This window comes from Cherax quadricarinatus, chromosome 25, assembly GCF_038502225.1.
Source record: "Cherax quadricarinatus isolate ZL_2023a chromosome 25, ASM3850222v1, whole genome shotgun sequence".
Taxonomy (NCBI): Eukaryota; Metazoa; Arthropoda; class Malacostraca; order Decapoda; family Parastacidae; genus Cherax; species Cherax quadricarinatus.
In genome coordinates this window covers 17,103,231-17,130,044 of record NC_091316.1, presented here as the reverse complement: position 1 = coordinate 17,130,044, position 26,814 = coordinate 17,103,231, and the positions used below count along the sequence as shown (strand labels likewise).

General features: G+C 43.5%; 1 protein-coding gene across 2 annotated transcripts in view; it reads left to right on the top strand.

Moving 5' to 3' along the window:
* The window catches only part of LOC128690008 (uncharacterized), a 748,983-nt gene that overhangs the window by 655,910 nt on the left and 66,259 nt on the right, over window positions 1–26,814 (top strand). The gene's annotated exons all lie outside the window — the stretch shown is intronic.

Sequence of the window (26,814 nt, the reverse complement as noted above, 5' to 3'; positions counted from 1 at the left end):
AAGTTGTGTGGGCAGTTAGAACTATGCTCTGAAATACATCATATTGGCAGCCAACACCACCTATCTGACCCTTAGTCAGTTCATCCCAATTTAGCCCACCCAGGTAATTTCTTAGTCCCATGAAGTCGGCCAAGCGGAAGTCTGGGACAGAGACTTGATTGTAGTTATCTGGGTAATTCCATGATATATTGAAACTAAGTGATTTGTGATTGCTTTCTCATAAACTCATCATTAACCTCAAGATTATTAATTAGTGATTCTTTATTGGCAAGAACCATATAAAGCAGGTTGTTTCCTCTAGTTGGTTCTGTCACAAGCTGTTTTAAATAGCAATCCTGAATCGTATCAAGAAAGTCACTAGACCCTATATTTCCTGTCACATTGTTCCAATCAATTTGTGTAAAGTTAAAATCTCCCATTATCACAACATTTTCATATCTAGATGCTTTATGAATCTCGTCCCCTAGCAGCTTACTGCACAACCCTCGAGAAACTGTAGCCAAACAGATTCTGTGTCTGATGTTTTTAATCTTACATCGTATCTAACACAACAGTTTAAATTACTCTGACTTACGTCACCACTCCACCACCCTTCCTGTTGACCCTATCAGTGTGGAATAGGCTATAACCTTGTATGATGCATTCAGAAGGCATTTCTCTATCTTTCAAGTTGTACCAGGTCTCTGTTATAGCAGTAATATTAAGGGAGCTAATCACTCGTTGCCCTCCACTATGAAGATTGAGACATGCAGCATATTGGAATCTTTATTGAGGAAACGTTTTGCCACACAGTGGCTTTATCAGTCCAGTACAAAGCAGAAAGATGTAAGGCGAGGAGGAGTTTGAGGTAATCAGTCCCTCAGCCTGGAGACGATGTGTTCAGTCCATCACTCCTGTAAAATGTACAACATAGGGCTGTAGACGTGGCTTATATACTGTAGTCAGGTGAGGCGAAGCAGGAGGAGGCGGAGTCATAGTGGAACCATCCACTAGTCTAAGTAGGTCTTCATCCAAAGGTTGGACAAGTTTTGAAGAATTCTTTGTATCAAGATCCCATGATGCTGCAGTGTCTGACAGATGTGATAAATGGTTTAAAACCTGGTAATATCTGCTGTTTTCAACCCTAGTGCCGTAGCCTGGTTGTTTCCCATAAACATCCATACCTCTATAATCTATCACTTTAAATTCCTAGACAGGTTATCAGTGACCCCCTCAATCGAATTGGCTAATGCAACCACTCCAGCCCCAGAGAGGTGAACCCCATCCCTTGCATGCATATCATTTTTGCCATAGAATTTATCCGTTATTAATGAATGGGATTGCAAGTTCCTTGTAGTACCTGTCTAGTCAGCAATTTATACTAATTGCCCTAGACATCCATTCATGGTCCACTCCCCTTCTAGGCAAGATGCGACATATGATTGGGATCCCTCCCTTAGACCTGACTACATCAGTGGCTGACCTGTACTTATCCAGCAGCTCCTGTCTCCTGCCCATCCCAATTTCATTTCCACCAGCACTAAGACAGATAATGGGCTTGTTCCTATTACCTGACATAATATTATCCAACCTGCTTACTGTGTCACCAACACCAGTCCCTGGGTGGTGCACACTCTTTCTGACCTTCCTATCTCTGTTACAGAAAGCACTGTCCAAATATCTTACCTAGGAGTGTCCCGCAATCAGAATATTCTTACCTTGATTGGTAGGGGAGTCAGTGGTACCTTTAACCTCACTAACCACTGAGGTACACTCGTCCTGGAGAACAGAGAATCGATTTCCTACCTTCACATCTACTCTATTAACCTTCCTTATCTTCATGCTTTCTGAATTGTGAACCACTTGCTATTTAAAGTGGCTGCCACTCTCCAACTCACTACTGGTAACCTTTTCCTCCTTACCAGCTCCAACCATCTCATACTCGCTCCCAAACCCATCTAGGCGAAGCTTCGGCCTCCTATTTTCCTCCCGAAGAAGTAGACCTCCTTTTTCAACACTTTAACCTGAGATTCTAAAGCACTCCAGCAAGCCATGGTGCTCGGTAACACCCCATGCTAATTCTCAGACAGCTTAGGACAGGATGACCTCACCTGACCACTGACCACAGTCTTCCGATGGGCCACAGAAAACAACATGAAGTTCAGTGAGAACAAATTTCAGTTAATCCACTGTGGAAAACTAGAAGAAATAAATGCTACATCAGAATATAAAATATATTTACTTAGGAGTGATAATGCAAGAAGATATGACTTTCAAAGGATTACAACACTGATAGGATGAATAATGAGAACCTTCAAAACAAGGAATGCCAAGCCAGTGATGATCCTCTTTGAATCACTTGGTCTCTTTAGGCTGGAATATTGCTGTACATTAACGGCCCCTTTAAAGACAGGCTAAATTGCAGATCTGGAGAATATACAGAGCACTTTCACTACACATATAAGTATAGTCAAGCACCTCAATTACTGGGATTGTTTGAAGTCCCTTGACTTGTACTCCATGGAATGCAGGAAAGAAAGATACATCATAATTTACCTCTGAAAATCCTGGAAGGACTAGTCTCAAATCTGCACACAAATCACTCCCTACGAAAGCAAGACTCGGCAGGTGGTGTGACATACACCAATGAAAAGCAGGGGTGCCGTGAGTACACCAAGATATATCACAATAAGTGTCAGGGTTCCAAGACTGTTCAGCTACCTCCCAGCATACATAAGCGGGATTATCAATAGACCCCTGGCTGTCTTCAAGAGGGAACTAGATAGATACCTAGAGTCGGTACCTGATCAGCTGGGATGTGGTTCGTACGTTGGATTGCGTGTGGCCAGCAGTAACAGCCTGGTTGATCAGGCCCTGCTCCACCGTGAAACCTGGTCATGAACCGTGCCGCGGGGGCGTTGACCCCTGAAACACCCTCCAGGTATGTTTCAAAGACTAAGGTGTGTAGTATTTTTTAATTCTGAAAATCATTTAGTTGTACCAATTTTTACATAACTGACGAGTGTCAGCGGTGAATGTCATGTAAACATTACTGGGAGCCAGAATAACTGGTTATATAAAAAATTTTTGCGAAATATTTGCAGAATAACTGGTTATCTAAAAATAATTATACTTAATGAGTGTACATTTGAGCACTGAGGTGAGATTTAGCGAGTTTCTGCCACTGTTTGTGGTAATTAAATCTCTTTGTAGATACTTAGCTGGAACAAATCACATGACATCTAATTTTCTGGATTGTTTTAATTAAGTGAGATCATCTTTGACGTTCATTTTGACTCGGAAGAAAATGTTTGTGGCTCAGTTTTGTTTGTTGCCGGAAGTGAATAATTGTTTACCTTTTTCTTAAAATTTATTTGCCATTATATAACAAAAATATTCTTCAGGCTTTCAGTGTGTAATTGATCTATTTCAAGATCGTTTCATCTTCCACGTTATTCCCCATCATTCTCTCTCTCTCTCTCTCTCTCTCTCTCTCTCTCTCTCTCTCTCTCTCTCTCTCTCTCTCTCTCTCTCCCTCCCTCCCTCCCTCCCTCCCTCCCACCCTCCATCTCTCCCTCTCTCCCTCCCTCTCTCCCTCCCTCCCTCTCTCTCTCCCTCCCTCCCTCTCTCCCTCCCTCCCTCCCTCCCTCCCTCCCTCCCTCCCTCCTTCCATCCCTCCTTCCCTCCCTCCCTCCTTCCCTCGCTCCCTCCCTCCCTCCCTCCCTCCCTCCGTCCCTCCCTCCCTCGTTCCCTCCCTCCCTCCCTCCTTCCGTCCCTCCTTCCATCCCTCCTTCCTTCCCTCCCTCCCTCGCTCCTTCCCTCCCTCCTTCCCTCCCTCCTTCCCTCCCTCCCTCCCTCCCTGTCTTCCGCCTATTCCTTGACATTTCTCCATACTCTACTTTCGCCTCTTTAATTCTTAACTATCGTCATCCTTCAACTTTCCTTCCTTTAGCCTCTTCGTTGCTTTTCTCTTGCCGCCTGACACGCATTGAATGTCAAAGAACCCGATAACTTTCTAGTTAACGGAGAATCATGGAGTAAGAGTGCGGAGCAGTGATGTATGACGGTGTGGGTGTGGGGGCAAGTGACTGCATTGTGCCTGTGTCATGACGATGGGAGGTTAAGTGCCCATATGATGCCTGTGTCATGATGGTGTGGGGTAAATGCCCCTATGATGCCTATGTAGTGACAGTGTGGGGGTAAATGCCCATATGATGCCTGTGCCATGACAGGGTGGGGGTAAGTGCTCTGCAGTATGCTTGCTACATGACTGTGGGGGGAGGGGGTTATATCAATAAAAATAAATGTGTGTGTGTTGGCCAACTGTTGTGGATCGCATCCAGGGAAAAAATGTGTTAGCAAAGTGCAGTACCTGCTGGATCGTCGTATCCTGTAGGTCACCTTAAGCTGCTTCCTGGGGCCACCGCGGCCCTGTTCCAGAATAGACCTGTTGTGTAAGAAAACACCTCAGTCCTGTGTGTATGAAGCCCCAGTATTTTCTGCTGGAATGTCATATCCTGTGTTTAAAACACTCCAGTCCTATGTGTGAAACTCTAAAAGATCAATATGAATCAGAGTTCAGCAATCTACTAAATGAAAGTAGAGTGGAAGATGCAGAGTTTTTCACTTCTGTAAAGGCCACACATTATTATTATTATAATCAAAAAGAAGCGCTAAACCACAAGGGCTATACAGCTAAAGGCCACACAGATCATGTAAACACTAATGTATAAGATACTGGAGCGAGAGGTGTGGGAGGAATTGAAAAACAAAAACTAGAGAGGAGCAGAGGCGCAGTGGGTACAATAAGAGACCATTGTATCAGTATTCGTGGTCCCAGAAGATATCGGAAATGTTGCCTGAACAAGTGTAGAAGTCTTCAAGGGGATACTCGACAAGTACCTCCCGGATCAACCAGGCTGTGATGGATATGTGAGCCAGCAGGCTGCCATCAGCAACAGCCTGGTTGACCAGGCAAGCGCCAAGCAAGCCAGGGCCAGGCTGCAGCGGCACACACACTCTAGAAACCCAGTGCTGCTGGAGGTAATGTAGTGGTTGTTAATTGAAGAAAATCATCACTTTCTGTGTCTCCTTTATCGGCTACTACTCGCATTTTTCCTGTCTCTCTCACTCCTTTCTACTTCCTTCATCCCTCACTTCTTCCTTCCTGCCCTCTCTTCATCCTTTACTTCTTCCGGTCTTCTTCTTTCACTTTCCATTCCCTGTTTCCTTCCTTCCTTCATACCTTACTCCTGTCTGACATCATCCCCTATTTCTATCCGCCGTATTCCTTTATCCATCCCTCCTCCCTGCCTTCTTCCTTCATCCCCACTTCTTATCTCCGTCTCCCGTTCCCTGCCTCCTTCCTTCATCACTCCCTGCCTCCTTCCTTCATCACCACTCCCTGCCTCCTTCCTTCATCACCACTCCCTGCCTCCATTATTTACTGCCTCTTCATCACTACTCTCTGCCTCCTTCGATAATCATCCACTCCTCCCTGCCTCCATCATTTATCCCCACTCCCTGCTTTATCCTATCTATCCTTACCCCCTTCCACTCCTGCCTACCTTCATCCACCCGTCTTCCTTGTCTGCCTTGTTCTTCCTGGGCAGCTTTGACACCTGCACGATGCTGGAGCTGCCATCGTCTCATCACCTACACTCACCTGTAATCTACGTTCAGAAAATCTTTTCAGCTTCACGCTTAACGCTCCTTGATACAAGTGCGTCTCTTGTTATTACACTCCTCCCGTTGCTCCTCCTCTTCGTCCTCCTGTTTCTCGCTTTCCTCCTCGTGTTTTTCTCCTACATTTCGTGCTGCTCCAGTTTCTCCTGCACACCATACACACCTCTGTATATTTTAATTTGCCACGTCTCTGCTTGTTGTCACATAGTTTTTATTCTTTTTAAAAGACTTTTATTTTTTCTTTCTTCATTTTCTTAAACTTCCCATATCACGTTCTCTCGCCACAGTCCTGAGTCACGATCTTCCTATTTTTGTCATTCCAGTTCTACCCATTTCTTTTCTCACTCGTTGCCTCTCTTGTTTCTCACGTTTCAAGTTTCCCTTTAACCCTGTCCTCTCCTAGTGCCTTTCCCCTCGTCTTATGCTATCTCTCGTCTTCTATCCTCTCTTTCCTTACCTGGAGTTTACCTGGAGAGGGCTTCGGGGGTCAATGTCCCCGCGGCCCGGTCTGAGACCAGGCCTCATGGTGGATCAGGGTCTGATCAACCAGGCTGTTACTACTGGCCGCACGCAAGCTGACGTACGAACCACAGCCCGGTTGGTCAGGTACTGACTTTAGGTGCCTGTCCAGTGCCTTCTTGAAGACAGCCGGAGATCTGTTGGTAATCCCTCTTAGCACTTTTCCCCCAGTGCCATGAGCTGCCACTTTCTTTAACAGTCTTTGGTTCGGTACTCTATCAAAAGCCTTACTAAAATCTAAATAAACAATATCAAATTCTTTATCGTGATAAACAGCCTCAAAAGCTAAGTTAGGCTAAGTTACGTTAAGTTAGGAGAGATGTTTTAAGTTAGGTTAAGCTAGGAGGGATTTTTAAGTTAGGTTTGGTCCAGAAATAATTTTTTGTATCACTGTCAATGAAAAATGAATTACTGACAAAGTGGGTGTACATGGTAGTACACCCTCCCTCAAGTTGTCAGGGAGATTGAAATCTACAAGATCCTACAAATCATCTCTGTACCGCTGGATGACATCACTTTACTGATGGGCATCGTCTCTGTATCGCTGGATATCTCTGTACTGCTGGGCGTCGTCTCTGTATCGCTGGATGACATCACTGTACTGCTGGGCGTCGTGTGTTGGCTGTAGGTCCCTCTGGCCTCTGAACGGGTGTAGGGCAGGTGAGACACACATCCCTCGTGGAAAACCACCGTCATGGGGGAACACTCTAGTATATGAGGCAAGACGCAGGCGTACACCAGCCTCAGCTGGTCTTGCAGAACCCTGGTCATGACGGCATCACTCGCATCGCCCAGGTTAGCGAGACGGTCAATCAAGCAGTCAACTAACATATCAGTCTCTCTATGCCACGGCTGCCTCTGCCCGATATCCACTGTGATCGCACATCTCAATTTCTCCCTTCCGTACTCATCGTAGCAATTTAGGTTTATGAGGGGAGACCTGATCGAAGTGTATAAGTGGAAGATAGGTATTAATAAAGGGGATATTAACAAGGTCTTGAGGATATCTCTCCAAGAGAGAACCCGCAGTAATGGATTTAAACTAGATAAGTTTAGATTTAGAAAGGACATAGGAAAGTATTGGTTTGGAAATAGGGTAGTTGATGAGTGGAACAGTCTACCTAGTTGGGTTATTGAGGCTAGGACTTTGGGTAGTTTCAAATTTAGGTTGGATAAGTACATGAGTGAGAGGGGTTGGATTTGAGTGGGACTTGCACATCGGAGCTTGTTTCTTGGGTGGCATTGAAAATTGGGTTGGGCAAATGTTTTGTTAGTGGGATGAATTCTAAAGGACCTGCCTAGTATGGGCCAACAGGCCTGCTGCAGTGTTCCTCCTTTCTTATGTTCTTAAGTGAGATTACTAGCTGGAGTCTTGAATGTTGAGTGGGAGATGGGGAACACTGCAGCAGGCCTACCGGCCCACACTAGGCAAGTCCCCCACAAATCCAACCCACTAAGAGAACATTTACCCAACCCATTTTTAATGCTTACCATCTCTTCACTTGTCCCTCGACAATCCCTTCACCTCATCCATCGCCTCAGCATCTCGCCTCTTGTTCTCCCTACCTTCTCCATCTTTTCTTCCCAATTCTCTGTTCTTTTTACCCTGCCTTCCCCGCCTCTCCGTCTTCTCACATTTCCCTTTCTGACCAGTCTTCCTTTCTGACCATCGTTTGCAGTGTTCGAGGCATGGCAGCGACCCATGAAGAACAAGAAAAACAACACAAAACACGATTTTCCTTCGGACTTCCTGAGGTCATCAGTGTTGCCACCACACCATCCCCGATAAGTGGACTTCACTTACAAGACTCTCAGTCATGGTCCTTCGCTCTTTTGTTTCAAGATTTTTGTTTAAGAACATAAGAACATAAGAATGGAGGAACACTGCAGAAGGCCTACTGGCCCATACAAGGCAGGTCCTTATCTAAACAACCTCTACCTAAAGCTACCCAAGAATTAACTCCTGTATCCAGTGACACTAATCAAACCCAGCCCCTCCCACTCATATATTTGTCCAGTCTCTTCATAAAGCTACCCAAGGTCCTAGCCTCTTGCACCCCACTGGGAAGATTGTTCCACGCATCCACAACTCTGTTAGAAAACCAGTACTTACCTATGTTCTTTCTAATTCTAAATTTATCCAACTTAAATCCATTATTTCTGGTTTTTACCTGGTTCGACACCCTCAATACCTTATTAATATCTCCTTTGTTTATGCCAGTCATCCACTTATAAGAACATAAGAATGGAGGAACACTGCAGAAGGCCTACTGGCCCATGCGAGGCAGGTCCTTATCAAAACGACGACTGTAAAGTAAAAGAACATAAGAACATAAGAAAGGAGGAACACTGCAGCAGGCCTGTTGGCCCATACTAGGCAGGTCCTTTACAATTCATCCCACTAACAAACATTTGACCAACCCAATTTTCAATGCTACCCAAGAAATAAGCTCTGATGTGCAGGTCCCACTCAAATCCAACCCCTCCCACTCATGTACTTATCCAACCTAAATTTGAAACTACCCAAAGTCCTAGCCTCAATAACCCAACTAGGTAGACTGTTCCACTCATCAACTACCCTATTTCCAAACCAATACTTTCCTATGTCCTTTCTAAATCTAAACTTATCTAATTTAAATCCATTACTGCGGGTTCTCTCTTGGACAGATATCCTCAAGACCTTGTTAATATCCCCTTTATTAATACCTATCTTCCACTTATACACTTCGATCAGGTCTCCCCTCATTCTTCGTCTAACGAGTGAATGTAACGAGTGAATGGAGAATTTATGATCTGAAGATCTCTGGGCCTTTATATACCCTCTGTGTCCATGTATTGTTTGTAATGGCTTGATAAAGCTCCTGGAGAGCGAAACGTTGCCACAATAAATGTCACATTAGTTGCACTTGTGTCCTTTTACTTTACATTGAAGATTGAGACACTTATGCAGCATATGGGAATCTTTATTCAGGAAACGTTTCGCCACACAGTGGCTTCATCAGTCCAATACAAAGAGGAAGGCGTAAGGAGAGGAGGAGAATGAGGTAATCAGTCCCTCAACCTGGAGTCGATGTGTTCAGTCCATCAATCTTGTAGAAAGTACAGCATAGGGCCGTAGACGTGGCTTATATACTGTAGTGAGGTGACGTGAAGCAGATGGAGGCGGGGTCATAGTGGTACCATCCACTAGTCGAAGTAGGTCTTCGTCCAAAGGTTGAACAAGTGTTGAAGAATTCTTTGTAACAAGATCCAATGATGCTGCAGTGTCTGACAGTTGTGACGAATGGTTTGAAAAACCGACAAGTTGAAGATTGAGACACTTATGCAGCATATGGGAATCTTTATTCAGGAAACGTTTCGCCACACAGTGGCTTCATCTGATGAAGCCACTGTGTGGCGAAACGTTTCCTGAATAAAGATTCCCATATGCTGCATAAGTGTCTCAATCTTCAACTTGTCGGTTTTTCAAACCATTCGTCACACTTTACATTACCCAGAGTTACTCCATGACAGTTACTATTAAGATTCTTAATATCAGAGCATAAGTCAATATATCCATACTGATTATTTATCATTTCTAAACCCATACCTCTAACTAATCCTAGTTTAAAGCCCTAACAACCCCGTCAACTGAGTTAGCAAGAAAACCCACACCTGCCCTGGATAAGTGAACCCCATCCCTGGCATACATGTCATTTTGGCCATAGAAGATGTCCCAGTTGTCAATGAATGGTACTGCATTATCCTTACAGTGTTTATCCAGCCAACAATATGTAAAGTAAAAGGACACAAGTGCAACTAATGTGACATTTATTGTGGCAACGTTTCGCTCTCCAGGAGCTTTATCAAGCCATTACAAACAATACATGGACACAGAGGGTATATAAAGGCTCAGAGTGAGGTGAATACTAGTGAGGTACCATTTCGATGTTCACTAGTGGTAGTAGTAGTAGTAGTAGTGGTAGTGACAAAAGCAATTAATTCGTACATGAGTAAAAGGATATAAAAGCTATTACTTGGGTAACATAAAAATAGGTTGGACAAATATAAACTGGAATGAGGCAGGTTGTTTCAGTGTTCACTCTCTGTGCTTTGTGTAGTATAACAGGAGAGACTATGTGATGGCAGGGTTTACTGTTTTCAGGAGGATTCTTGCTAAGACTTCGGAGATGGTGAAGCTGCCGTTGTTTTGTTTAATTGTATTCGAAACAGCGATCAGTGCTGATTCAAGGCACTTGCGTGTGCGGAAATTAGTTTCTTTTATCACTAATTGGGCGTCTCTGAATTTCATAAGATGATTGGTGGAATTTCGGTGTTGTACACAGGCGTTGTTTAAGTTGTCGTTCCTACATGCGTATATGTGTTCATTGAGGCGGGTGTCGAGGTTTCTTGCTGTTTCACCTACGTAGATCTTGTCACAGCCTCCACAGGGTATAGTGTAAACTCCTGCATTGACTGGTTCGTGGTGCTTGGGTTTTGTCCTGGTTAGATCCTTTATTGAAGTGGTAGAAGCGATGGCGACTCTGGTGTTAGCTTGTGAAAGTACTTTTGAGACGTTTAGTGCAACCTGGCTGTTGGGAAGAATTATAACTTTGTTGGGAGCGGTGTTGATGCGTGGAGAATTGATGATCTGAAGAGCTCTTTTCTTGCAGTCTTTGATGAAAAAAGAAGGAAATTGTAACTCAGTGAATGTTTGGTGAATGTAAGTACATTCCTCGTCAAGAAACTCAGGACTACAAATTCGGTATGCTCTTAGGAAAAACCCGATGATGATGCCTCTTTTGGTCTTGGTATCTTGACTGGAATAGAAGTGTGTGAGATCATTTTTATTGGTGGGTTTCCGATAAACTTGAAATCTTAGGTTGTTGTCTACTTTGTGAATGAGGACGTCGAGGAAAGGTAGCTTGTCATTGGACTCTTCTTCTAGTGTAAACTGAATCGCTGGTTCAACTGCGTTGAGCCTTGCCTGAAGATCCCGTACATCAAAACGTTTTGGAGTTATTACGAGGACATCGTCCACGTAACGTAACCAAGTGACGCTTGAAGGGATGATGTTGGCGAAGTGTTCGGACTCTAGGTGTTCCATGTATAAGTTGGCTAGGACGGCACTTATTGGGGACCCCATTCCCATGCCGTAGGTTTGTTTGTAGAGCTTGTTATTGAAGGAAAAACAGTTGAAGTTAACACAGAGTTCAATCAAGTCAACAAAATCTCCGGGAGGTAAAGGAAGATTAAGGTCCTGGTTGACTTTACGTCGTAGAACCTCGATGGCTTTTTTGGTAGGTACTTTTGTGAAGAGGGAAGTCACATCCAAACTGCTTAGTTTCTTGTTACGGATGGAGAGGTTACGGATGCGGTTGAGAAGGTCGCCTGAGTGTTTAAGATGAGCGGGGCTGATGGTCCCCAGAAGGCAGGAAAGATGTTTGGCAAGAACTCCGGCTAGTTTGTGTGGAGCACTGCCTATTCCTGACGTGATTGGTCTGAGAGGAATATTGTGTTTATGGGTCTTGGGTAAACCATACATGTGTGCTGGTTTAGGGTTGCTTGGTAACAAGTACAGAAGTTTCTTCCCTTCTCTAGTGCGTTTGAGTATTTGTCTGCTTTTGTATAGAAAGTCTTTGGTGAGCGTCTCCCACTGTTGAGTGCTGATAGGTTCGTATGTAGATTGATCATTCAAAAGGTCCATCATTTTAGTGTTGTAGTCACTGGTGTTGAGTATGACGACTCCACCTCCTTTGTCGGCGGTGGTGACGATAATGTTGGGGTCGTTGGCGAGGTCCTTAAGGGCAGTGATGTATCTTCTAGGAAGATTAGAAGAAGAAGGTTCACATAAAGCTGCAGTGAGAAGGCCCTGTATATAACCCTTCTGGAAGTTGCTGTCACTGTGTCTATGGTTCCTGGTAACAAGATTGAGTTGATAGTTAGGTTTGCGTATGTTGGTGGTAAATTTGAGTCCCAGACTCAGTGCTTGTTTCTCGTAGTCGGTTAAGGTGCGTGACGATAAGTTGTTTATCAGGGATTCGCGTCCCATTTCCTTCCATCGACTGTTAGTGCAGAGGTACTGAAGTTTGCGATTGAGTTTGATCTTCTGTTGGAGGTTAGCTGTGGTGACTGTGCTGAGAATATGCTCAGCAGTGTGTTGGTCAATCTGAAGATTGGCCCTCATATTCCTTGCAGTTTCAAAGGTTTCCTTAGCGATGTTAGAAAGTTCTTCGGCACATTCAGTTAAGTAAGCTTGGGTAGCTGGAGAGAAGGGGTGCTTGGAGTTGGAGAGTTGTGCAGGAGTAGACTTAGGGATCACCTTCTCTGCCAGGCAATCTTGTAGGAAGTTGTGTCTGTTGCGATAGCTGTGAGCACGAAGAAGGGTGTCCAAATAACGTCTGCATGAAATGTCCATTATGTTGCGGTGTCCGACAGATTGTAATAAAGTTGGTAGAATTACCGACAATATGTAAAGTAAAAGGACACAAGTGCAACTAATGTGACATTTATTGTGGCAACGTTTCGCTCTCCAGGAGCTTTATCAAGCCATTACAAACAATACATGGACACAGAGGGTATATAAAGGCTCAGAGTGAGGTGAATACTAGTGAGGTACCATTTCGATGTTCACTAGTGGTAGTAGTAGTAGTAGTAGTGGTAGTGACAAAAGCAATTAATTCGTACATGAGTAAAAGGATATAAAAGCTATTACTTGGGTAACATAAAAATAGGTTGGACAAATATAAACTGGAATGAGGCAGGTTGTTTCAGTGTTCACTCTCTGTGCTTTGTGTAGTATAACAGGAGAGACTATGTGATGGCAGGGTTTACTGTTTTCAGGAGGATTCTTGCTAAGACTTCGGAGATGGTGAAACAGCAAGAAACCTCGACACCCGCCTCAATGAACACATATACGCATGTAGGAACGACAACTTAAACAACGCCTGTGTACAACACCGAAATTCCACCAATCATCTTATGAAATTCAGAGACGCCCAATTAGTGATAAAAGAAACTAATTTCCGCACACGCAAGTGCCTTGAATCAGCACTGATCGCTGTTTCGAATACAATTAAACAAAACAACGGCAGCTTCACCATCTCCGAAGTCTTAGCAAGAATCCTCCTGAAAACAGTAAACCCTGCCATCACATAGTCTCTCCTGTTATACTACACAAAGCACAGAGAGTGAACACTGAAACAACCTGCCTCATTCCAGTTTATATTTGTCCAACCTATTTTTATGTTACCCAAGTAATAGCTTTTATATCCTTTTACTCATGTACGAATTAATTGCTTTTGTCACTACCACTACTACTACTACTACTACCACTAGTGAACATCGAAATGGTACCTCACTAGTATTCACCTCACTCTGAGCCTTTATATACCCTCTGTGTCCATGTATTGTTTGTAATGGCTTGATAAAGCTCCTGGAGAGCGAAACGTTGCCACAATAAATGTCACATTAGTTGCACTTGTGTCCTTTTACTTTACATATTGTCGGTAATTCTACCAACTTTATTACAATCTGTCGGACACCGCAACATAATGGACATTTCATGCAGACGTTATTTGGACACCCTTCTTCGTGCTCACAGCTATCGCAACAGACACAACTTCCTACAAGATTGCCTGGCAGAGAAGGTGATCCCTAAGTCTACTCCTGCACAACTCTCCAACTCCAAGCACCCCTTCTCTCCAGCTACCCAAGCTTACTTAACTGAATGTGCCGAAGAACTTTCTAACATCGCTAAGGAAACCTTTGAAACTGCAAGGAATATGAGGGCCAATCTTCAGATTGACCAACACACTGCTGAGCATATTCTCAGCACAGTCACCACAGCTAACCTCCAACAGAAGATCAAACTCAATCGCAAACTTCAGTACCTCTGCACTAACAGTCGGTGGAAGGAAATGGGACGCGAATCCCTGATAAACAACTTATCGTCACGCACCTTAACCGACTACGAGAAACAAGCACTGAGTCTGGGACTCAAATTTACCACCAACATACGCAAACCTAACTATCAACTCAATCTTGTTACCAGGAACCATAGACACAGTGACAGCAACTTCCAGAAGGGTTATATACAGGGCCTTCTCACTGCAGCTTTATGTGAACCTTCTTCTTCTAATCTTCCTAGAAGATACATCACTGCCCTTAAGGACCTCGCCAACGACCCCAACATTATCGTCACCACCGCCGACAAAGGAGGTGGAGTCGTCATACTCAACACCAGTGACTACAACACTAAAATGATGGACCTTTTGAATGATCAATCTACATACGAACCTATCAGCACTCAACAGTGGGAGACGCTCACCAAAGACTTTCTATACAAAAGCAGACAAATACTCAAACGCACTAGAGAAGGGAAGAAACTTCTGTACTTGTTACCAAGCAACCCTAAACCAGCACACATGTATGGTTTACCCAAGACCCATAAACACAATATTCCTCTCAGACCAATCACGTCAGGAATAGGCAGTGCTCCACACAAACTAGCCGGAGTTCTTGCCAAACATCTTTCCTGCCTTCTGGGGACCATCAGCCCCGCTCATCTTAAACACTCAGGCGACCTTCTCAACCGCATCCGTAACCTCTCCATCCGTAACAAGAAACTAAGCAGTTTGGATGTGACTTCCCTCTTCACAAAAGTACCTACCAAAAAAGCCATCGAGGTTCTACGACGTAAAGTCAACCAGGACCTTAATCTTCCTTTACCTCCCGGAGATTTTGTTGACTTGATTGAACTCTGTGTTAACTTCAACTGTTTTTCCTTCAATAACAAGCTCTACAAACAAACCTACGGCATGGGAATGGGGTCCCCAATAAGTGCCGTCCTAGCCAACTTATACATGGAACACCTAGAGTCCGAACACTTCGCCAACATCATCCCTTCAAGCGTCACTTGGTTACGTTACGTGGACGATGTCCTCGTAATAACTCCAAAACGTTTTGATGTACGGGATCTTCAGGCAAGGCTCAACGCAGTTGAACCAGCGATTCAGTTTACACTAGAAGAAGAGTCCAATGACAAGCTACCTTTCCTCGACGTCCTCATTCACAAAGTAGACAACAACCTAAGATTTCAAGTTTATCGGAAACCCACCAATAAAAATGATCTCACACACTTCTATTCCAGTCAAGATACCAAGACCAAAAGAGGCATCATCATCGGGTTTTTCCTAAGAGCATACCGAATTTGTAGTCCTGAGTTTCTTGACGAGGAATGTACTTACATTCACCAAACATTCACTGAGTTACAATTTCCTTCTTTTTTCATCAAAGACTGCAAGAAAAGAGCTCTTCAGATCATCAATTCTCCACGCATCAACACCGCTCCCAACAAAGTTATAATTCTTCCCAACAGCCAGGTTGCACTAAACGTCTCAAAAGTACTTTCACAAGCTAACACCAGAGTCGCCATCGCTTCTACCACTTCAATAAAGGATCTAACCAGGACAAAACCCAAGCACCACGAACCAGTCAATGCAGGAGTTTACACTATACCCTGTGGAGGCTGTGACAAGATCTACGTAGGTGAAACAGCAAGAAACCTCGACACCCGCCTCAATGAACACATATACGCATGTAGGAACGACAACTTAAACAACGCCTGTGTACAACACCGAAATTCCACCAATCATCTTATGAAATTCAGAGACGCCCAATTAGTGATAAAAGAAACTAATTTCCGCACACGCAAGTGCCTTGAATCAGCACTGATCGCTGTTTCGAATACAATTAAACAAAACAACGGCAGCTTCACCATCTCCGAAGTCTTAGCAAGAATCCTCCTGAAAACAGTAAACCCTGCCATCACATAGTCTCTCCTGTTATACTACACAAAGCACAGAGAGTGAACACTGAAACAACCTGCCTCATTCCAGTTTATATTTGTCCAACCTATTTTTATGTTACCCAAGTAATAGCTTTTATATCCTTTTACTCATGTACGAATTAATTGCTTTTGTCACTACCACTACTACTACTACTACTACCACTAGTGAACATCGAAATGGTACCTCACTAGTATTCACCTCACTCTGAGCCTTTATATACCCTCTGTGTCCATGTATTGTTTGTAATGGCTTGATAAAGCTCCTGGAGAGCGAAACGTTGCCACAATAAATGTCACATTAGTTGCACTTGTGTCCTTTTCTGCATAATCTAGGTGAGGCCTTACTAATGATGTATAAAGCTGCAGTATGACCTCTGGACTTCTGTTGCTTACACTTCTTGATATAAATCCCAGTAATCTATTTGCCTTATTACGTACGCTTAGGCATTGCTGTCTTGGTTTAAGGTTGCTGCTTACCATAACCCCCAAGTCCTTTTCGCAATCTGTATGGTTAAGTTCTACATTATTTAACTTATAAGTGCTAGGGTTATGGACACTCCCGAGCTTCAGAACCCTGCATTTATCTACATTGAACTGCATCTGCCACTTTTCTGACCAAGAGTAGAGTTTGTCTAAATCCTCCTGAAGTTCCCTAACATCTACGTTTGAATCAATTATCCTACCTATCTTCGTGTCATCAGCGAATTTGCTCATATCACTAGTAATTCCTTCATCAAGATCATTGATATATATTATAAACAACAACGGGCCCAAGACTGATCCCTGTGGAACGCCACTTGTTACTGATCCCCACTCGGATTTAACCCCATTTATGGACACTCTCTGCTTCCTGTCTGTGAGCCATGATTCGATCCACGAGAGCACCCTTCCCCCAATGCCATGAGCTGCTACTTTCTTCAACAGTCTTTGGTGCGGAACTCTATCAAATGCCTTACTAAAATCTAAGTAAATAATATCAAATTCTTTGTCATGGTCAACAGCCTCAAAAGCTTTACTGAAGAAAGTTAATAAATTAGTTAGACAAGACCGGCCTCTTGTGAATCCATGCTGAGTATCATTAATCAAGCTATGCTTATCGAGATGGCTTCTTATAATCTCAGCTATAATTGACTCTAGTAATTTGCCTACAATTGAGGTCAGGCTTATTGGGCGGTAATTTGACGGTAACGACTTGTCCCCTGTTTTAAAAATAGGAATTACATTAGCCATCTTCCACATATCAGACACTGCACCTGTTTGAAGAGATAAATTAAAAATATTAGTTAATGGTTCACAGACTTCCATTTTGCATTCCTTTAGAACCCTTGAAAAAACCTCATCAGGACCCGGTGACTTATTTTGCTTCAGTCGGTCTATCTGCTTCACAACCATTTCACTAGTGACTGTGATGTTACATAATTTATCTTCTTCTGATCCACTATAAAAATTAATTACCGGAATATTATTAGTGTCTTCCTGTGTAAAAACCGAGAGAAAATAATTATTTAAAATCGAGCACATTTCATTCTCTTTGTCAGTAAGATGCCCATAGTTATTTTTAAGGGGACCAATCTTATCTCTGACTTTTGTTCTATATACCTGGAAAAAAACTTTTTGGGTTAGTTTTAGAATCCCTAGCAACTTTAATTTCATAGTCCCTTTTAGCTTTTCTTATCCCCTTTTTAATGTCCCTCTTAGTGTCAATATACTGATTCATAAGATGACCCTCGCCTCTTTTGATACGCCTATAAATTCCTTTCTTATGCCCTAGTAGATATTTCAGCCTATTATTCATCCATTTTGGGTCATTTCTATTTGATCTAATTTCTTTATAAGGGATAAATGTTCTTTGAGCAGCATGTATTGTGTTCAGAAAACTGTCATATTGATAGCTCTCTTCGTTACCCCAGTCAACAGATGATAAGTGTTCTCTAAGCCCATCGTAATCTGCTAAGCTAAAATCTGGGACTGTTACTGAGTTATCCCTACTATCATACTTCCATTCAATTCTAAATGTAATTGATTTGTGGTCGCTAGCACCCAGTTCCTCTGAAACTTCTAAATTATTAACAAGGGATTCATTGTTTGCCAGAACTAAGTCAAGCAGGTTATTACCCCTTGTAGGTTCTGTCACAAACTGCTTCAGAAAACAATCCTGAACTACTTCTAAGAAGTCATATGATTCTAAATTCCCAGTCAAGAAATTCCAATCAATATGACTAAAGTTAAAGTCTCCTAGAATTACTACATTATCGTGCCTTGTGGCCCTAACAATTTCCTCCCATAGTAGTCTTCCCTGGTCCCTATCTAAATTTGGGGGACGGTATATCACACCTAAAGTTAATTTTTCATGCCCCTCTGAAAATTCTATCCAAACAGACTCTGTATGTGTTACTTCAGACTTAATACCCGTTTTTATGAAACAGTTCAAGCGATCTCGGACATACAATGCCACCCCACCCCCCTTCCCGATACTTCTATCTACTTGGAACAATTTAAAACCCTGAATGTGACATTCTGCAGGCATGTCCCGACTTTTTGAATTAAACCACGTCTCAGTAATGGCAAATACATCTATGTTACCTGCACTAGCAACTAGTCTCAACTCGTCCATCTTATTCCTAGCACTGCGACTATTTGTGTAATATATACTTAAGGACCCTCCTTTCTCTTTATCATTCCTGCTCCTTTCTGTTATTCCACTAAACTTATTACTGTCCTTGTCAATTAGTGCCACTGGCTTTCCAATATCCACCTCATTTTGCCTATTACTAGTTCTCCTAGTACTCATGTTACTACCCTGCGACTTCACAGTTTTCCCGCCAAAACCCATACCACTAACTATTCCTAGTTTAAAGACCTAACAGCTCCCTCCACTGCGTTGGCCAGTGCTCCCACCCCACACCTAGATAAGTGAACCCCATCCCTGGCATACATGTCATTTCTGCCATAGAAGAGGTCCCAGTTGTCAATGAATGTTACCGCATTTTCCTTACAGTACTTGTCCAGCCAGCAATTGACACCAATTGCTCTGGACAACCATTCATTTCCAACTCCTCTCCTTGGCAAAATGCCACATATGACAGGTTTCCCACCCTTCCTCCTAATTATCTCTATTGCTGACCTATACCTGCTAATCAGGTCCTCCCTCCTACGTCTGCCAACATCGTTGCCTTTGGTCGGCCTTATCTTTGGTATTCATCTAACAGAGTGACACTTTAAAAATATCGCCGGCGAAATCTCGGTTGGATTTATGATGTGCTGGTCTTAGGCAAGACCTAGCTGAAGGCAAGAATGAACGCACTGTCCTCGAGTGTATCAAGTCGGGAGAGAGGTAGTTACCATTTTGTCCTAGGCACATATCAATTAGACACTGTGAGGCAAGGGGCGAGCAGTTGCTTAGTTTGTTAGGCTGAAAGCGTCATTAACGTGGCATGTCATCTGCATACCGCCAGTAGAGGATATTTTAATACCTGATAGAGGGATTAAAGTAAACGGTATACATAATGAGATTACACCTAAGTATATAAGCACTGTTGCTCTGTACGCAGAGGGAGTACCAACACTTAGGTGTATAGAGACTGCGTAAAATGAACTTTTCATGTTGTAAAGTGACTTTTAGATTTCTGAGAATATCAAGTTTGCTTACGTTGACCCATTTACTGCTAACACAGCTATTTATGGTTGTCATGCCACTGGTGTTAGGTTTTTTGTTATTTCAGAGGACAGGTTTGGTGTAGTGACACTCTGCTTTTAGAAGTGAACATTAAGGAATGTCCCTGGATGCACGACAGGGACGTGGTTATAACCTGAGCTATATACTGCGTACGAATCAGCGCTATTCTAAATGACATCCCATGTAAATACGTAGTTATAAGCTATACCGATATTATTTTTATTATTATTATATATATATATATATATATATATATATATATATATATTTATCTATATATATATATTTATATATATATATTTATATATATATATTAATATATATATATATATATATATATATATATATATATATATATATATATATATATATATATATGTGTGTGTGTGTGTGTGTGTGTGTCGTGCCGAATAGGCAGAACTTGCGATCTTGGCTTAAATAGCAACGCTCATCTTGCTATATAGGACAAGCGAAAATTTGTGTATGCAATAATTGCACCAAAATCATTCTGAACCTAATGAAAAAAAATATATTTCACTGTGTTTGGTATTAAATTATTGTAAACAAATCTAAAATATATTTAGTTGGGTTAAGATAAAATAAATTGCGCTTGTTATAATAAGGTTAGGTAAGTTTTCTAAGTTCCTTTTGGTGCAAAATTATAAATTTTTACATTAACATTAATGAAAAAAATATATCTTTAAACGTATAAGAGAAAATTTTAGAAAGGACTTAATTTTAAATGACTTCTTGCTAATTGACCAGTTTTACATATTCGGCACGATATATATATATATATATATATATATGCAAAACAACCACTGTGAAAGAATAGCGTAATTCCAAGCGCTTTCGTGGCTTCTCACATTATATGTGTACTCACCTAGTTGTGGTTGCAGGGGTCGATTTATAGCTCCTGGCCCCGCCTCTTCACTGGCCGCTACTGGGTCACTCTCCCTGCACCATTAGCTTTATCATACCTCTGCTTAAAACTATGAATGGATCCTGCCTCCACTACATCGCTTACCAAACTATTCCACTTCCTGACTACTCTGCGACTAAAGAAATACTTCCTAACATCCCTGTGATTCATTTGTGTCTTCAACTTCTGTGTCCCCTTGTTGCCGTGTCCCATATATGTGTGTGTGTGTGTGTGTGTATACTCATCTAATTGTGGATGCAGGGCTGGAGTCATAGCTCCTGGCCCCGCCTCTTCACTTCACTGGTCGTGCGTGTGTGTACTCACCTAATCGTGGTTGAAGGGGGTTGATTCATAGGTCCTGTCACCGCCTCTTCACTGGTCGCAACAGAGTCGCTCCCTCCCTGCTTCATGAGTTTTATCATGCCTCCTCTTAAAGCTGTGTATGGATCCTGCCTCCACCACCTCCCTTTCCAGACTGTTCCACTTCCTGAAAACTCTGTGACTGAAGAAATGCTTCCTAACATCCCTGTGGCTCATCTGAGTCTTCGACTTCCAATTATGAGAAGTTGTGTCCAGTCTCTGAAACATCCTGTTCCCGTCCATCTTGTCGATTCCTCTCGGTATTTTATATATTGTTAACATGTCCTCTCCTGTCCTCCAGTGTCGTCAGATAGATTTCCCTTAACCGCTCCTCGTAGGACATGCCCCTTAGCTCCGTGACTAGTCTCATTTCAAACCTCTGCACTTTCTCAACTTTCTTGACATACTTGACCAGGTGTGGGTTCCAAACTGGTTCTGCATACTTCAATATGGACCTGATGTACACAATGTACAGAGTCCTGAACGACTCCTTACTGAGAAGTCGTAATGCTATTCGTAGGTTTGCTGGTCGCCAGTATGCCGCAGCAATTATTTGGTTGATGTGCGCCTCAGGATTTGTATATTCGGTGTTATATTTACCCCAGGATCCTTTTCCTTGAGTGACGTTTGTAGTCTTTGGCCCCCTTGACAGTATTCTGTCTGCGGTCTTCTGTGCCCTTCCCTGATCTTCATGACTTTGCACTTGGCGTGGTTGAACTCCAGGAGCCATTTGCTGGACCAGGTCTTTAGCCTGTCCATGTCCCTTTGTAGTCCTACCTGGTCCTCCTCCGATTGAATTCTCCTCATTAACTTGACATCGTCTGGAAACAGAGAGACTTCGGTGTCTATTCCTTCGTCATGTCATTCACATATACCAGAAACAGCACCGGCCTTAGGACTGACCCCTGTGGAACCCCGCTCGTCACAGGTGCCCACTCCGACACCTTGTCACATACCATGACTCGCTGCTGCCTTCCTGTCAGGTATTCTCTGATCCATTGCAGTGCCTTCCCTGTTGTGTGTGTGTGTGTGTGTGTGTGTGTGTGTGTGTACTTGTACTCACTCATTTTTGACTCTGTTTTGTAGGGATCAAACTTTAGTTCATGTCAGTCTATTTCAACTCGGATTACTGATTCATCCACAGTGAGGGACAGATCAACTCAAACTGCTGCTTCATCTCCTGCATTATTCTCTGTATATAGATTGATAAAACCACTGGTTGGCGATATATATATGGAAGAAATCACAACAAAACGCGTTACTGGAAATGTGTAAAAATACAACAGTGAAAATATGAAATAAAACCTGAGCGCTTTCATGTGCTTACTCACACATCTTCAGAGGAATGTGTGTGTGTAAGCATATGAAAGCGCTCAGGTTTTATTTCCTATTTTCACTATCGTATTTTTACATTATGTACATTACACACACACACACACACACACACACACACACACACACACACACACACACACACACACACACACACACACATGGTTTACCCAAAGGTGCAGGGAGGCAAAAACTAAGTGTGCTAGGGAATGGAAGAAATATAGAAGGCAAAGGACCCAGGAGAATAAGGAGAGCAGTCGTAGAGCCAGAAACGAATATGCACAGATAAGAAGGGAGGCCCAAACACAATATGAAAATGACATAGCAGCGAAAGCCAAATCTGACCCGAAACTGTTGTACAGCCACATCAGGAGGAAAACAACAGTCAAGGACCAGGTAATCAGGCTAAGGAAGGAAGGAGGAGAGACAACAAGAAATGACCGTGAAGTATGTGAGGAACTCAACAAGAGATTCAAAGAAGTGTTCACAGAGGAGACAGAAGGGGCTCCAGAAAGACGGAGAGGTGGGGCACACCACCATGTGCTGGACACAGTGCACACAACCGAGGAAGAAGTGAAGAGGCTTCTGAGTGAGCTAGATACCTCAAAGGCAATGGGGCCAGATAACATCTCCCCATGGGTATTGAGAGAGGGAGCAGAGGCGCTATGTGTACCCCTAACAACAATATTCAATACATCTATCGAAACAGGGAGATTGCCTGAGGCATGGAAGACAACAAATGAAGTCCCAATCTTTAAAAAAGGAGACAGACATGAAGCATTAAACTACAGACCAGTGTCACTGACATATATAGTATGCAAAATCATGGAGAAGATTATCAGGAGAAGAGTGGTGGAACACCTAGAAAGGAATGATCTCATCAACAGCAGCCAACATGGTTTCAGGGACGGGAAGTCCTGTGTCACAAACCTACTGGAGTTCTATGACATGGTGACAGCAGTAAGACAAGAGAGAGAGGGGTGGGTGGATTGCATATTCTTGGACTGCAAGAAGGCGTTTGACACAGTTCCACACAAGAGATTGGTGCAAAAACTGGAGGACCAAGGAGGGATAACAGGGAAGGCACTGCAATGGATCAGGGAATACTTGTCAGGAAGACAGCAGCGAGTCATGGTACGTGGCGAGGTGTCAGAGTGGGCACCTGTGACCAGCGGGGTCCCACAGGGGTCAGTCCTAGGACCAGTGCTGTTTCTGGTATTTGTGAACGACATGACGGAAGGAATAGACTCTGAGGTGTCCCTGTTTGCAGATGACGTGAAGTTGATGAGAAGAATTCACTCGATCGAAGACCAGGCAGAACTACAAAGGGATCTGGACAGGCTGCAGACCTGGTCCAGCAATTGGCTCCTGGAGTTCAATCCCACCAAGTGCAAAGTCATGAAGATTGGGGAAGGGCAAAGAAGACCGCAGACGGAGTACAGTCTAGGGGGCCAGAGACTACAAACCTCACTCAAGGAAAAAGATCCTGGGGTGAGTATAACACCAGGCACATCTCCTGAAGCGCACATCAACCAAATAACTGCTGCAGCATATGGGCGCTTAGCAAACCTCAGAACAGCATTCCGACATCTTAATAAGGAATCGTTCAGGACCCTGTACACCGTGTACGTTAGGCCCATATTGGAGTATGCGGCACCAGTTTGGAACCCACACCTAGCCAAGCACGTAAAGAAACTAGAGAAAGTGCAAAGGTTTGCAACAAGACTAGTCCCAGAGCTAAGAGGTATGTCCTACGAGGAGAGGTTAAGGGAAATCAACCTGACGACACTGGAGGACAGGAGAGATAGGGGGGACATGATAACGACATACAAAATACTGAGAGGAAGTGACAAGGTGGACAAAGACAGGATGTTCCAGAGAGTGGACACAGTAACGATTGGGACACAGTTGGAAGTTGAAGACACAGATGAATCACAGGGATGTTAGGAAGTATTTCTTCAGCCACAGAGTAGTCAGTAAGTGTAATAGTTTGGGAAGCGATGTAGTGGAGGCAGGACCCATACATAGCTTTAAGCAGAGGTATGATAAAGCTCACGGTTCAGGGAGAGTGACCTAGTAGCGATCAGTGAAGAGGCGGGGCCAGGAGCTCGGACTCGACCCCCGCAACCTCAACTAGGTGAGTACTAGGTGAGTACACACACACACACACACACACACACACACACACACACACACACACACACACACACACACACACACACACACACACACACACACACACACACACACACACACACTTGATCCCCGCAAACACAAATCGAGTAAAAAATGAGTAAGTACAAGCGCACATACATACCCTAAGATCAAAAAGAATAGCGATTCGGTGAAATCACCTCGGATGGAAATCTTTTAAGAGTGAGCCGATTACTTGAAGGCTGCCTGCCATTAGTACATTAACTAGGAATGTGTAAAAGGCTGTGCATAAGTAATGAGACATACGTGCTGCTGCTTTCTTCGTTCCACTCACCTTGATCCTTCCACTCTCTTTTCACTACTTCACCCACCACTTCTCATTCTTATACTTCACTTTCTCACTTACTGTCGTTCATTTTATGTTACGTTTGCAAACTGTTGAACAGTTCCGCTTTTGTGGCTTGAGGGAAAGGATTAATGGCGTAACTCGATTACTAATGCACTCAGCTCACTCACTGAGGTCCGTGGTTCGATCCCCTGTACTGGTGGAAACATTAGGGCGTGTCGCCTTAAGAAACCTGCTGTCCCTGTTCACCTAGCAGTAAAATGGGAACCTGGGTGTTAGTCGACTGGTGTGGGTCGCATCCTGGGAACAAAATCGACCTAATTTGCCCGAAATGCTCTGCAAAACCAGGGGGTTCTATATGGTATGTCATAATGTCAGCTAGGCCTGTATAAGTTGTACGTGTACTTGTAGAAATAAAGATTATTTTATTATTATTAAATGGTCAACATTGTGGCTATTTTAGTTATCGACTATTTTTTCAGTTTTCTTTGGAAATTGTCTATATAAATTTGAGAATATGACAGAAAACGAGGACAGCAGAGCAGAGACTACGTAGATATAGACTTAAGGTAAAATAAGATGTGATAATATTTTGTTCGGATTTTTAACCCCGGAGGGTTAGCCACCCAGGATAACCCATGAAAGTCAGTGCGTCATCGAGGACTGTCTTATTTCCATTGGGGTCCTTCAATCTTGTCCCCCAGGATGCGACCCACTCCAGTCGACCCAGGTACCTACTTGCTTGCTAGGTGAAAATTGGGCATATTTCCACGCTAGGACTGAGTATACTACAAACTCAAATCGCATAATAGAGCTAAAAAGCAATGTGAAGACCTGGATGTGGTAATGTCCGAAGACCTCACCTTCAAGGACCACAACAATGCCACTATCACATCTGCAAGGAAACTGATAGGATGCATAATGAGGACATTCAAGACAAGAGATGCTAAGCCAGTGATGATCCTTTTAAATCACTTATTCTCTCTAGGCTGGAATACTGCTGTACATAACATCTCCATTCAAGGCAGGTGAAATTGCAGATCTAGAGAATGTACAGAGAACCTTTACTGCACGTATACCTGGAGTCTACTTGAAGGGTATTCCTGGGATCAACGCCCCCGCGGCCCGGTCCATTACCAGGCCTCCCGGTGGATCAGGGCCTGATCAACGAGTCTGTTACTGCTGGCCGCACGCAATCCAACGTACGAACCACAACCCGGCTGATCCGGCACCGTCTTTAGGTATCTGTCCAGCTCCCTCTTGAAGACAACCAGGGGTCTACGGGTAAAAGTTCAATCAAACACCTTAACTGCTGGAAACGCCTGGAAGCACTTGACTTGTACTCACTGAAGCCCAGGCGAGAGAGACATATCATAATCTACACCTGAAAGATTCTGGAGGGACTGGTCCCTAACCTGCACACAGAAATCACTCCCTACGAAAGCAGAAGACTTGGCAGGCGTTGTAACATACCCCCAGTGAAAAGTAAGGGCGCCACTGGTACACTAAGAGAAAACACAGTAAGTATCCGGGGCCCAAGACTGTTCAACAGCCTCCCACCCGCCATAAGGGAAATTACCAATAGACCCTTGGTTGTCTTCAAGAGGGAGCTGGACAGGTACCTAAAGTCAGTGCCAGATCAGCTGGGCTGTGGTTCGTACGTTGGACTTCGTGCAGCCAGCAGTAACAGCCTCTTTGATCAGGCTCTGATCCACCAGGAGGCCTGGTCATGGGCCGGGCCGCGGGGGCGTTGAACCTTGGAATGCGTTCCAGGTAGACCCCAGGTAGGTAGGCCGGGGATTGAATCACGGACACTGGGTTTGTGAGGCGAGAGCGTTGCCTACCAGGCCACATGACACCGGGCCATGTACGTATTATCTCTGCTCCAGAAAGTATATTCCAAGTACTTTGAGGCGTTCTCTTATACATTATTAGCTCTATGCGGGCAGTAAATGTTCTATGTATTTTCTTTGAGATCTCTTCTGCTTTGAGTGGGACGTGAGAGACAGCAC